This window comes from Aptenodytes patagonicus, chromosome 2, assembly GCF_965638725.1.
Source record: "Aptenodytes patagonicus chromosome 2, bAptPat1.pri.cur, whole genome shotgun sequence".
NCBI lineage: Eukaryota > Metazoa > Chordata > Aves > Sphenisciformes > Spheniscidae > Aptenodytes > Aptenodytes patagonicus.
The window spans coordinates 153,435,148-153,449,024 of NC_134950.1; the positions used below are offsets into that span (position 1 = coordinate 153,435,148).

General features: G+C 42.3%; 1 protein-coding gene across 2 annotated transcripts in view; it reads left to right on the forward strand.

Moving 5' to 3' along the window:
* The first annotated feature begins 348 nt into the window (after positions 1-348).
* Positions 349-13,877, forward strand: part of APBB1IP (amyloid beta precursor protein binding family B member 1 interacting protein) — a 66,881-nt gene continuing 53,352 nt past the window's right edge. For both annotated transcript variants that reach the window (XM_076331727.1, XM_076331728.1), the window contains exon 1: positions 349-430. The gene's annotated coding sequence lies outside the window, so the exon portion shown is untranslated. The remainder of the gene's footprint in view (positions 431-13,877) is intronic.

Consider the following 13,877-nt stretch of genomic DNA (forward strand, 5'->3'; position numbering starts at 1 on the left):
CCAAGGCTCCGGGGAGCAGGAGGCCTCTCCACAGCGCGGAGGGGACGCGTCCGCCCCGGCTCTCCACAGCCCTCGGGTCGGCCTCGAGCGGCGAGTCCCCGCGAGGGGAATACGTCGCAGGGAGCGGGCCCGGCTCCTCCTGCCTCCGCAGAAGGGCTCTCACGGCCCGGGGAGCGGGTCGCCCGCCCAGGCTCTGCGTGGCGGCTGTCCCCGGGCCGAAGGAGGAGGGCGGCGCTGCGCTCATCCCGGGGCGGCTCCCGCGGAGGCGGCCGCTCCGGGGCGCCCGGCAGCCCGCGGGGCGGCCCCACTTCCCCACAGGCGGAGGGCGAGCTCCCGCCGTGCACGGGTGCCGCAGAGCAGCCCCGCTGCCCGGCGCCTCCCGCTCGCAGCGCCTCCGGGAACCGGTGGACCGCGCCGCCCGCCCGCCAAGGTAAGACGGGCAGGGAGGGATTAGCCGGACCTCCAAGAGCTCCCAGCGCCAAACCGGGACCCCGACGGGGCGGGAGGGCGGAGGTGCGGCCGCCGCGGCAAGTGCGAGGCGCCCGGCTGTGGCGTGGCGGGGGGCGCGGGGTGTCCTACTCGCTGTGGTGAGAAATCATGCCGGCAAATACCAGTGTTCGGGGTGGGGAGTTGCGGCAATCCCCGCTCTGGGCATGCCTTGTGGTGCCCCTGGAGGCGGTAGCCCGGGGTGGGCAGCGCGGGTGCCCGCAGAGGGGAGCCCGCCAGCCCCCGCCGTGCCACTTCGCCGCCTGGGAAGCCTGTGGCGAGAGCCACCTCACACACAGGCCTCCCCCCTCGGGACAGGGAGCCTTCCGACGGCAAACGTGGCCCCGGTGGGCTGAAATGGGATAATGGGATTTAGTGCTGCGGTGCTGGGTCCCGGTGTTGGTTGTTCTCTTCGGTAGGGTTAACCTGGGTCAGACCTTCACTGTGCCCAGACCCTGAGGGGGCGAGTAGGTGATTGATCATTTGCAAGGCAGGATTGCAAAAGCTTCCCTGCAGCCTTGTGAGGCAGGTGGGATCCCAGGGGACGCACAGTGCCCTGTTTTAGGTGGCTGCGTTAGGAAAGTGAAGGCAGGCGGGAGAAACTGCACACCGAGCGGCCTGGCACGAGTGGCCAAAAAATACGCCGTGTGAATGTGCTAATCTATAAATCTTAAGCTAAGCATGTAAGAAGGTGGTGTGGTTATGGCAAAACAGCCAGTACAGACTTCCAAGGAACGCAATTTACATCTCTCTGCTGGTGGTGTATTTGGCCACGTGGTTTAGGGAAGAAATAGATGTGTCTCCTGACTTTGAGAAGGCCCATCCTGCATGATGCCCTCATCTGAATACCGTGGAGAAGTAACATGAATACAGTCTCCACACGGTTGGTGTGGTTTTTCAATCCCTTGTGCACCAAAAGAGAAGTTATTAAATCCATTCATTGTCACACTGGGAAGATGTATCTGGTAGGGTCTTTTAGGCAGCGTATCATCCAGCCTGTCTTAACTGTCATTAAAAATTTGGGTGCAGGAATACAGCCTACAAACAAAATATGCAGGGTGCCACCAAACTGGGACAGACAGCTTAACTTTTTGAGGTCCCTTCCTGCCCCAGATTACTCTGATTCTGTGATTAGCATGGCTCCAGCTTGACTACCCCTCAAAACTTCTGTTTGCAGGATTTTGGCAGTCATTTTTCCTCTTTGGTTCTAGTTCCCCTTTGTGAATTACATGACATGCATGTTTTGTCATCTGTTCCTGACTTGCTTCTAAAAAATACTTATTTCACATATGACTCTGTTGATGTCACTGTTAATTAATTACTCTGCTGCTGCACAACAGTGGTGTAAATGTGGTGTTTCCAGGACTCGATTTAGTACATCTGTTTCATTAGAGACAAATAGGTAAGCCCTAGTGCTTTAGAGGGCTATACTAGATGATCTGCTCCACTTGTGTAGGCCCCTACTCGTTTGTCTTCACTAACTTCACAAAGTTTTTGTCTAGAACCTTTGTAAAGAATGTGAATTTAGGTTAAAACTTTACGTTTAAACCAGAATGTTTAACTTTTTGCTGAACCTTGTTCAGTTCTGTTTTCCCCTGTGGGCTTTCTAAGGAGACTATTACATTTAATTGTACTTCATGCTTTGCGCAAGCATTGCTTAAAAATGGAGATAATTTGGTTTGAAATATGGATTACAAATGTCTTTGGGAGGTTTAATCAATGGAGCATTGCATATAGCTGAGTGACCCTTGTTTTATATTCTCAGAGAATTCTGATCCATCTGGGAGCACGTATAACTGGAAAAATGTACTGTCTCTGAAAGGGTACTTTTAATCATTCCCTGTGTCTTCTCTTTCTTCTTTAAATACCTCCTGTGGGTACTACAGACTCTTCTGGTGTTTGGAGGCAAATATGACTGAAGGCTCAAAGTAATTATTGAGTAAATTGTGTTTTAATTGTTCATGCTGGAATTTGTGATTATTTGATGTGCAGTATCTTCAAGCAGGGTATGATGCCTTTAAAGTGCTGGTTTATTTTGTTATAAAATGTATTTGTTCCAGCTAAGTTTGATTTTTACAGATCAAAAGTCTGATTCTCACTACACTTGAGCAGTGTCTGCTAGATCACACACTATAACTCATGCACCTGTGAATCAGGATGTAAACTTGATTTTTTTTCAATTTATAAAGCTTTAGAGACTAACACATTTGGGAGGGTAACAATTTGCACAAAGTGGGCAACAGTATGAACAGAGGGGCCTGCTGGATGTTGTAACAGCTTAACTCAGTACTGCAGCCCATGATTTCTTAGGTAGTAAAGAATTTACCCAACCCACTAAGATTTTGCTTTTTCTGTGTTTCACCTTTCCTGTTAGAAGAAATGTCTTAACAGCAATGAGAGGAACAGAGGCAGAAAGCTTTCCTTCTCTTGCTCTGCAGTATGTGGTGAAGGGAGAGGTAGGACTTGGGTAACCTGTGGATGGAGGGATCAGCTATTGCATCTCTTCAGCCCTACAAATTGTCTGAGAAAACTACCGGTCTGGAGTACTGCTGGAGCTGAGAGGAGGGGTTGCCTTGTTCAAGAAAGGACCTGTCTTGTTTGCAGATTCGTGAACATCTGTCCTTTGAGAAGAAGATCCGGGAATGTGGATTTTCTTGAAAGAGTGTTTATGTTTCAGGGGTGGCTTTACAGGAATGTAGCTGAATTTGGTTGTCCTGCATATCGTTCAGATATCAAGGCCCCTATCCTTTCGTGCTCTCTCTACAAACTACAGGTGTTTTTCTTTCCCACAGACCTTTTTTTCCGTCTTTCCTTTCAGTATGTCTTGACTTGTTTTGTTGTAGGCCCATCTGACCTGTTGTGATGATGACTTCATGTGCTCAGGTGCTGATCTGGGGTGAAAGTGAAAATAAGACCTCTTATTTGCCTGCAGCAATATAGAAGCTTTAGCTTGTTTGTTTTGGAAGGTCTCTAGTGACAATGGTAACTTGCATCCATGCAGACCTTCCAAAGCACTTCTTGGACTTTATAGGCAGGATCCTCCTCACCCAACTTTAGACATTAGCATTTTAGTTAGTCATCTGAGGTTCTGAGTCACCTTTACAGTCAACAGAGAAAGATAGATACTGCTAAAACTTGGTTCAGCTGCCCGGTTTTAGACAGCTACCGTGAATCATGCTCTATAAAACTGCCTTTCCTTCCCTTGATTGACTAAAAAGAGCCTGGGATGACCAGGTCAGATGCAGATGTCATAGAAACTCCACCATATGTCTTTTCATGATTAGGAGTGATCCATGATACAGTAAAACAGCTCTTGGAAAAGCAGGCACTTTAGGCAGCTTTCCTTATCATCCAGCCTATTGATTCATGGCTACCCGAGATAGTAACAGTATAGCTGCCAGTCTAGAAGATAGTATGTTGCATTGTGAAAGAAAGAAGCTAGGGTGCCATGTTCTTCTTAAGTTTCTGTAGGAGACTTTTGAGCATCTACATGAGGATGCATGAACATGTATTCCTCACCACCCCTCAATATTAATTTATAGCATTGCTCCTGGGCTGTGAATGAAAAGGAAACACAAATTACTTTGATCTGACTTACAACTTTAATGTGGGAATTCACAAACTAGTTTGATAATGACTGTTTAAAAAGTTTAAGTCTGTCATTAGTTTCAAAGGCTTTTTTCCAATAAAGTGACCTTTTAGATCTGTGGCTAGCTAACTGCTCTCATAATTTTTGCTACCAGAAGCTATGTCAGCCTGCACATAGCACTGTTTCTTCTTGTCGAGCATTGATCCAGCATGCCATGAGTTTAGGCTCAAATAAATTAGGGCTACAGTTATTAGGAGTATTAGGAATATTTTGGGGAGTGGATATGTTATGAATCCTAGAAGAAAAAGAAGGTTCAGTATGTATGAACCAAATTTTTCTATGATACTCTGTTTAGAAATGCATACAGAGACATTTCTGATAGAAGTTTTGCACTGGATGCATCTCCTCTGTCCATTTCCATTTTTACTTTCACTCTGTATTTGCTTGTAATCTAAAGCAGCGGATGTAAAAGTGTGGCATGTAACACTAATGTTAAAGGATGAAACTCCCTGTGTATCTGCTCTCAGTGATGGGCAGACCCTGCGTGGCTGATATCACTAACAATGGAAAGTTCTCAGTTGTCCTCAGACAATCCAACTGATATAATAAAAATTTTGGTGAAAATCTTGTCATTGTACCTACGCCTGTCGGGGAGAGTGGGGATGTATGGGGAGCAAATCTGCTTCTAGCAGCATTGCTAGTCCATGAAGCAGAGAGAACAGCTAGGAGCCAAAATCATAGAGGCACTCACCAGATGCTTTTGCTGATAAAAATTGCAAATGACCTTCTGAGTCCCCAGTTTTAGGCAAAATAATGTCTCTGCCTAGAAGGCAGCTCACCAAGAGAGTGGGCAAGCTCTACAGAATTGTCACTTACCTGCTGGCATCAAGTCCATACAGGCAGTATATGAAAACTTGCTCCTCAGTGGCCTTGGTTGATCTGTTTTGGTACTCTCACTGCATCTTCAGCAAGCCCAGACTGCAGACATGATTACTTTTCTTCCGCTTCAGAGCAAGATTTTGATGTACTTTTGAAGATTTTCTAGTACTTTTTAACAGTACTAGAAGACCCCATTCTCTCACTTGCTATGGGAATTTCATTGAAGCACAGAAATAAGAAGGTTGTATCAGCCCAAAAAGCGTTTTTGGAAGTTGATGTGTTTTTTGTCTCTGATTGCAAATTTTTAAAAATAATCATTTAAATAACAGTCAAGTCCACATTACTGTTCTCTGTGCTTTTTGATGAAATCTTCTATTTGGAAGATCTGCTGTACATGTGGCTTTGAGGGCCTAAGTTGCTGAGATAACCCTGAGCAAGTGAGAATACATGCTAAAAACATGAACACAGATAACATTCCCAAATACTTGTGGTTACAGCTTAGTTTTGTACTTTGGTGACCACATCTTCATGACTGAGGGGAAGCTGGCAGACCTAATGTTTGAGAGAGGAAATACAAATGAGCCAGTGGTTTTGGGTGCCAGTCCTAGGAAGGGTTTCAGCATAAACTTAACTGCAGTTTTGTCCCATGGGGGCCATGTTCTTCCATGAAATTCAACAAAGTCTTTCATATCTGTCACTAGATTGACCTCCTTTGTCTCCCCTGTGTCATGCTAGAGTTGCTATCTCTGACCAGATCAGTTGTTCCATCCCTCCTCCACTTGGTAAGGAAAAAAGAGACGGGGGCAGTGGCATTTCCTTCTCATGGAAAACCTTACAGAAATGGAAGAATCACACTGGAAATGTCACAAGGTTCTTCTCCTCTTGCTGCGTTTTCTTCCCATAACTGTTTTCCTTTGTGCTGTTCAGGGCTTGCTGGGCTGTGGCAAAGCAGCCACAGCCATACCAATATAACATCCCATCTGTGGTGACTCCAGGCTTCCACCTTCCTTACAGATGTTCATCTGAAACCCACTGCTTATAGCTGTTTGTGATCACTGTGCATTATATAGACTGAAAGAAACAGTTTTTCTAGGTGGAAAGTTAATAATGCACCTTGAAATTGTACCTGACTCTTCAGTCAGTAGTAAATCTGAGAAAAAGGTATAGAAAAAAATCTTAATTTAATTTTTCTACCACTCACTGTAGTGCTGAGCACTGTACTCAGGTGGAATATCTATAAATTCATATTAAAGCATTACTTGCTTCATTTGATTTTAATACACGAACTGTGTATGAAACAGATGGGTTCAATAAAATTTTTACAGATTTGTTTTCACCATTTTGCTTCACTCTTATCTGTTAGAGCATTTTATGCTAGTATCTTTTCCTCTTTCAGTCTTCCTTTCCCATACCATGTGTGCTCTCCCTTAAACATTTCTGGCAATAATAAGAACATGTGATTATAAGAGATAAGATGGTGACTTAGAGCTTTTGCCAATGACTAGGGCCTAGGAATAAGTTATTTGTATGGGTAGGCAGTTCTGTCATGGGCCCTTATAGCATATCTTGCACTTACCTGTAATGGCTCATTGTGGGAGGGAATGAACATAGGAAAAGATGAGCCATTGATTCAGTGTAGCAGGTCTTGCACTTAAATTTTGTACTGTAACTTTTCATTCATTTTTTCCTCTTCCTAAGTTTGTGCTATTATTTTCATTATTCCACACTTAACATCTCTTTATTCTATAGGGAATTGGGGAGGGGAAGGATTTTCCCCCATTGTGGATCCCTGTATGCGTTCATCTCTCATCTGTGGGCTTCCTCATCTACCATTTTCTGCTCGTTAGCCAATCTATTCATGTGGGGTCAGCCTACCTGATGGATTGTGAAGCTAAATATCAAAATCTTCATTTAGTAGAGAGCCACAAGACACACTTCCCATAGCTCAGTGACCTGCGGATAAGGGAATTCTGGGAATAGTTCAAAAGTAGCAAATGGGAATGAAATGCTTGTAGCCCATCTGTTCCATTCCAGGGTGGAGTTAGGCTGAGCATTCTGCTGGATCAAAAAATTATTAATAATTGCACTATTCTCATTTGCTGGCAATTTTTTAAAGTAAAAGACAGTCTCTTCTTGTCATGTAAGTTCCGTACAGCAATGTTGGGTAACTGGAAAAAAACAGGAAGGAAAACATTACACCAACATCAGACTACAGATTATGGGAAATAATGTGGAAACAGAACAAATTTGTGCTACTCAGACTTACATTACTTTTTCACTGTTCTGCTCTCCCATCAAGGCAGGGAATGGGAGGAACCTAGAACTGAGATTCATATTTTCTGGTAACTTGTATGTCTGCAGTTGTTTATACCTGAGTAGAGCTGAAGTAGACATGTTATCAACACAAGACAGACGAGCCTAGATCAGCTGGTGGTTCATGAGCTGAATGTAGCTCAGGGGACACACTTCCATCCAGCTTTCTGCCTTTCCCAGGAGAAGATAAGTTGGGGGAACGGAGATCTTGTCCCTGTGTGCCAGTAATCTGGCACAGAATAGGGAATTGTTTCTTCTACCAATCTGTGTGAAGACGTAGGGCTGGAAATATGTCTTCTCCTACCATTTCATTCTACACAGAGAGTTTGTGCTGCCTGTATGGCTCATGGGGAGAAAGTCCCCAAACTGGACCGTTCTGCAGTAAATAATTCTGTGACAAAGGAAAAAGAGGATGACCGAGTCTGTAGCCGTACAGTATTTCTGTAATGTTCTTAGACTCACAGGCCAGACTGAAGCACATTGTCTGCTGGGAGGATAGTATATAAACATGAACAGAAGTGGCACTGCTTTTGAGCTCTATAAAAGCAGTCCTCTTTGTGAGTTGACAGGAGTCTACAAAGTGAAGTTCTAGTACATAGAAATTGCTCCCCGGCTTTCTCCCCCCTGAGTTTGTACTTTACACTGGGGTTTCTTTTTCACCTTGCATAAGGTGCTTTTAACTCACAGTCCCCGGCTGCTCGAGTACATTTGGGATACATTTTCTGCAGCCCAGGATCCAGACTCTGTGTCTGTGCCTGAGAGTGATTCTGGAGAGGAGCTTGGTGAATGAGCTGTCTTGCACCCAGCCTGCATGCCATACCCCTCTACACTCCTTTTCCGTAGCCATAGCCATAGCATATGCTGCCTGTCACTGGTTAAATGTTCTTCCTGTCCTCTTTCATCTTAGCACGAGAGCCCTTTGCTAACCCCCTCCTCTGGCCTTGAGCAACTTCCTCCTGACATACTGTGGATAAGCTTTTATGTAGTCCCTTGTTCCTCTCAGCCTCTCTTAGCCGAGCCTCTGGGACCATTCAATAATCTTGCCGTCCCACTGCACCCTAAGAACAGGACCCACAGCTGCTTCTCCCAAACACCACTCTTGGCAAGTGGGATAAAGAAGAGAGTATGCGTTTGGGGCAGTGCATGGGGGAGAGGGGAAGGCTGGGGAGCACAGAGGTGATGGATGCTGAGGCAGCGTCACCTGAAGGACAGCCTCAGACTCAGTGTCCCATGGTGCTTTACAAACGTACTAAAACTCTTTCTCTCTCTCTCTTTCACCAATGGAAAATGAAGTACTCAAATATGTTTCACTGAAAAAGATGGTGCTCAGTTGGTGAACTCATGCATAGGAGTTCCTGTGGTGTTTAAATTATCATTATCATCTTGGCAAAATAAGGGTAAAATACAACTGCTGTCATCATTAAAGTGCAGCAGTGTAGCTTTCAGGTCTGTGAAATCTGGGTCTTTTGGACTAATAAAGACTTCTTCCTAACTGCAGGCTTGTTCCTGTAATACAAGTGAGTTAACTGAATTTCCAAAACCGTAAAAAAGGGAACACGCTTTCAAGAGGTTTAATTGTGTAAATGGTACGGTTACAATTTCTGTGAAACAGAAGTAGGATCTGTGAGTTTGGGGTGCTCTTATCTAAAGATGTTTGTGCTTACATCTGGGTGGATGATTCTGGAGTTAGTAGAGTATGAGTTACAAACTTAATTATCAGGTGTGCCTTTAGTCTTGCTAGAGTCAGTTTGAGCAATGTGATACAACATAACAAGGCAACTGGAGTCAAAATTGGTTCCACAGTGTGTGTAAAAATGTGTCTGGAGCAATCAATGGAAAATGCTAGAAGTATTTTTTGTGGCATGATCACCTGAAGATGCTCTAGTGCCCCAGGTTAACATTAGAAAAGGATTTTCTCACATGATTATATTTATCTGCCATTTTTATTTTAATCCAAAGCCAAATGTGACTTACTTTTAAACCAGGAAGGATACTTTGCAGTTGTATCAGTCTTCCTGCAGCTCCTACTGTTTTAATGTGTCGCTTTTATTCCATCATGAGCAGAGTTACGACATGTCACACCCATCCCTGAGATAAAGATGCAATGTAATTTCAGCTGAAGATAAACCTACAGTCATTGGCATACCAGATTTCCCAGAAGAATAGGTGATATGAGTAATAAACTGCTTTCAGAGTTATCTATGTGTGCAAGCTTTTTCTTGGAAAATGCCATGTGTATCAATGTTAGGTAAGTGCAGTGCTGGAAGTCTAATTGCTTTTGATCCATCCTTTTCAAATATGAGTTAGTATTAAAACAGAAGAGAGTTACAGGGTCATGTTATGTAGGTAAGAAAGAGAAAAGTCAACATGCTAGTTGCCAAATCTGATTGTGATTTTGAAAGCTTGGGGGCAGCTGCCATTTCTACTTTATCACTCCAAAACTTCAATTTCATTTCTTAGTATCTACTAGAATTATTAACTAATTGGATTATTCTTCTAGGCTGAATTCTGCAGAGATGGATATTCTCTCATATTCTACTTCATAAAAATTGACCTAAATGTCTGTTAGGGACTTTTTACTAGACATAATGCAATAGCTGGTTAAGGAACTTCCATCCTGCCTCACTTAAGCATATAAGAGACATTTGAGCAGTCAGAGTTTTTCTTGACACCTAACTGTAAAATCATGGTAAGAAACCTAGTTAGATCAAACTCAGACCTGCAGTCAATTTGGCCAGCAAGTTGTCTCCAACAGTGGCTAGCATCACGTGCTTCAGACGGAGATACAAGAAATCCTGTGCTGGAAGGTATGGTGTAACCTGTCTATCATGAAAGCTTTACTCTGATTCCAAATTGGAGGAGCCTTTGTTTTAGGTCTTGAAACATGAGGTTCATCATCCTTGCCTGAAATTCTCTGAAATACTAACTCTTCTAGCTATAACTGCTTGTAGAGAAAACCAACTCCTCAGCTTGCTAACTCACCAGTTTTGATGATGAGTTTCACAATTACACTGTGCACGTTTCCCTGGAACAGCTGTGCAGAATTTCAGTTTCATTTACTATCCCATTGATTTTGTGTTATAAGCCAGGACAAAATGATGCCTCAGTAACTTTCCTCTAGGTTTTGATGCATTTTTTTTATCTCACTACTTTCACATCTGTTTCCTGTGACAATCAGTTACCCTCTTTCAGCTTTGCTCTTTATGGTGGTGCTTCTGTCACTTTTCATGATTCTTCCCTAATTCTCTTCTTTTTTTCTGTCTGATATGGGATGATCTACTTTGCATAGTCTGCCATAGGTAAGGGTGAATCTGATTTGAGTGATTTAATCATTGGGCTACTGGTGGGTCTCTCTGAAACGTTAAAGATTTCTTCATTCCACTCTAGAAAGCATTTAAGCATTAAGCGTTAGCAGGAAGTTACAATGCTGGTAGCGGTCATTTGGACAGTCAAACAGCTAGTGTTCATTTTGGTGGACTTGGTACTCCAACGCTTACACACTGTAGTGCAAGGATGAGGAGGTGAAGGTGTGCTTTTGATCTTTCTGTGTGACTTGTAAAAATATACTTCATGTATTTTTATCCTTGCTATTTGCATATGTAACAGTTTAAGAATAACAACAGTGCTTTGAATTCAATGAATGTGTCTGTAACTGTTCACCAGATCACTAAGTGGACTGGTTCCTAATACTGTTTGTAGCATGAATACGCTGTATGTCTTTGTTCTACTGATACCATGCCGTTCCTCTTTCCTTTTTTGTTTGTAGCCCTTAGGTTGATTAAACTGCATCAACTCAACTGAGACTGAGTTGCAGAGATGGTAATCTCGTGTGCGATACCGTTGGTGTTTCCTGTTCGGTATTGCACAAGGGCTTTGAGCTTGTTTTCAGATTGCGAGTGCAGAAGCCTTTATACCATGTGACTTAAACCACTCTTCCTGTTGAAAGGGACTGGCTTTCAGTAATTCTCAGAGCTATCAGATCCTAACAGTTCAAACTCTGCTTAGTATAGTACCATGCCTGGTTTTTTTGAGCTACACCATATGATCACCATGTCAGCTTTCATGATATTTTTCAATAGTTTCTTTTTTAAGCAGGGTGAGTTTTGTGCCATTGTTTTACTACTCATTCTGTTAGCTTCCTGCCAAGTGATAATGATTCTATCAAACAATTCCATTTCCTGTGTATTGTTCATAGACATAGTGCTGTTGTCTTATGTAAATATGCAAATCACAAAACTTTCTTAATTCTTAAAAAAATAAAGTTGTTTTATTATTCTCTTTAGTATCTTAACAAATCAAAATGTATGCAACCATGCAGAAATCATATCCTGATTTTAATTACAAAGTTCATATTATAGACCAGGAAAGGCAGTTCCTGCTCCACCTGTCAGTGCATGACACTAAATAACATAGGTGAGGTTCTACTTAACCCACGTAAGATTGTGCACCTTGAGACTGAGCACAAAGACTGCTTCTCCATTCTTGCATCTAAGCAAGAAATTTCTCAGTCAGTGTTTTTCTTTGGTGCCCTTGAATACTGGACCATCCCCATGGGAAGACAGTGGTGTTCACTGTCAGCAAAGTACATTGCTCATGCAAGCGCAACAAGTTGGACCAGGGAGTGTTTCCCATCCATCTCTGTGGGCTAGCTTTCTTTCTGTGCATCTGCTAAATTTCTCTGGTGTTAGAAGTGAGATAACTTAATTCCAACTTCCTAGCCCATAGCTCAAAAAACATAGAAATTTACATCTCAATTTCAAAATACGGGTATATATATGGAGTGGATATTTAGGAGAGGGAAGAAGTTTTGTGTGGGTCTGTTGCCAAGTTTAGAAATACAGTGCACAGGAGTATTGTATTGTCATCCAGGGCAGCAGGGCTGGTTCTTGTGAAAAGGAAATGGTTGGAGGCCCCCTCACAGGGGCACCTGAATGGATGCAAGTAGGTCTTTGGAAATGGCAACAAAGCATGTGACGGAGAAAAGACAGACACTACAAAAGACAGACGCTAACAGGTAAGGAGAAGTAGGAACAAATACACAGAAACCATATTTTTTCATTGGGTGAGCTGAAATACAAAGATGCTAGAAGTGCGAAGAGTACAATAAAATACAAGAGTTTTGTTATTCACGTCTCTTAATTTAGATTTAAATTATTTTTATCAGCAAAGAGGCTGCTAAATCTGAAATTGGGAAGGTAAAAAAATAATAGGTCTAGCAGGTCTGGGGGTCTTCTGGTAAATGGTGGGGTGAATAAATGTATTGATGAGTCGAAATACAATGAGTCGATATTTATATATTATATAAACCTGTGAGAGTTTAACATGCATAAACTAAATAGCGAGACTTGGTGGTTAGAATAGCAAGCTGAAGAAAAAATGCCCCAACCCCTTAGATACACAGTATGAGAAATGTGGGAGTATTTAAAAAAAAAAAAAAAAAAAAAAAAAAGGAGGTTTTCATGAGAGCTCAATGAAGATTTGAGAATGTGAAATTTGGGGGAAATAAAAGACAAGGAATACCTTTGCCTGTATGCTTGGTGTTACTTCAAAAAGCGGTCTAGAAGACATCAATTTGAAAATCCATCCCTTTAAAAATAGGTTAGGTTTCACATGTATGCCTTCCCACAAGCCCCTCCTTAGCATGTTTATTCTTGACAACCGCAATTTCCTCTTTTTATTTTAATTCTTATTTTTTCTCTGCTTGAAATCTTATGCATAATATGGGAAACTTACTGTAAAAGTACTGTCTTTTTTTTCTCTTCAGTTTGTTGTGGTTGATAGTGATTTTAAGAGTTACTAGTAATAGTACTATATACAGAAAAACCTGACAGAAAAGTTACTGTTTAGTGGATATAGAGGAGGACTGAGCATGAAACTCAGTATTCTTCTGGGCACTTTGGTAAATCTTTTCCCCTTTTTTGTTAATAATAGCTCATACACCTGCAGGTTTCACTTTGAGTTTCTGGTTTGAATAAGTTCAAGGCTATTTATAAAAGTCAAAAGAATTTGCTGGTCCAAAATGAAGCAACATTTTCCTTGAATGGGATAGTTCCCAAATCTGCATATTGTTTTGTCTGTTTGTTCCTACTGTGGCAATCAAATAAAAGAAAGGGAAATGATTGTGGAGAGGAGTCAAAGAGGAGGAGAGTGAATGGACACTCCTTTGCAGTTCCACGTTTTGGGGACTCATTTTACTATCTTTTGCTTTTCTAGCTCTTGACAAAATCGCTGATGAATTTGGAGAGCTCTTATATCAGTTTAAGAGATCATTCAGTGTGTTTTAACATAAAAATATTTTCAGGGTATTCAGTGATTATGATGTTAATTTTGTCTTCCTAAACCCAATCAATAAAAATTCAGGAGAAAAAAAAGATACCAGTAGGGGCAATGGCTTGGTGACAACATGGCTTTATCGGTCTGGTGATGATGACGGATGTCTGTTCATTGAAAGTCACACTTGAAAGGGACACTGATGTATTTCCTTCTCAAAATATATGTTCAGGCCTTCTCCCTTCCCCCATGTGCTTAAGGTCAAAAAAACCCCTAGTATTAAATGTCATTTATTTGAATTGATAAGGAAGAGTCATCAGTGACTTACTCAGCTCCAATT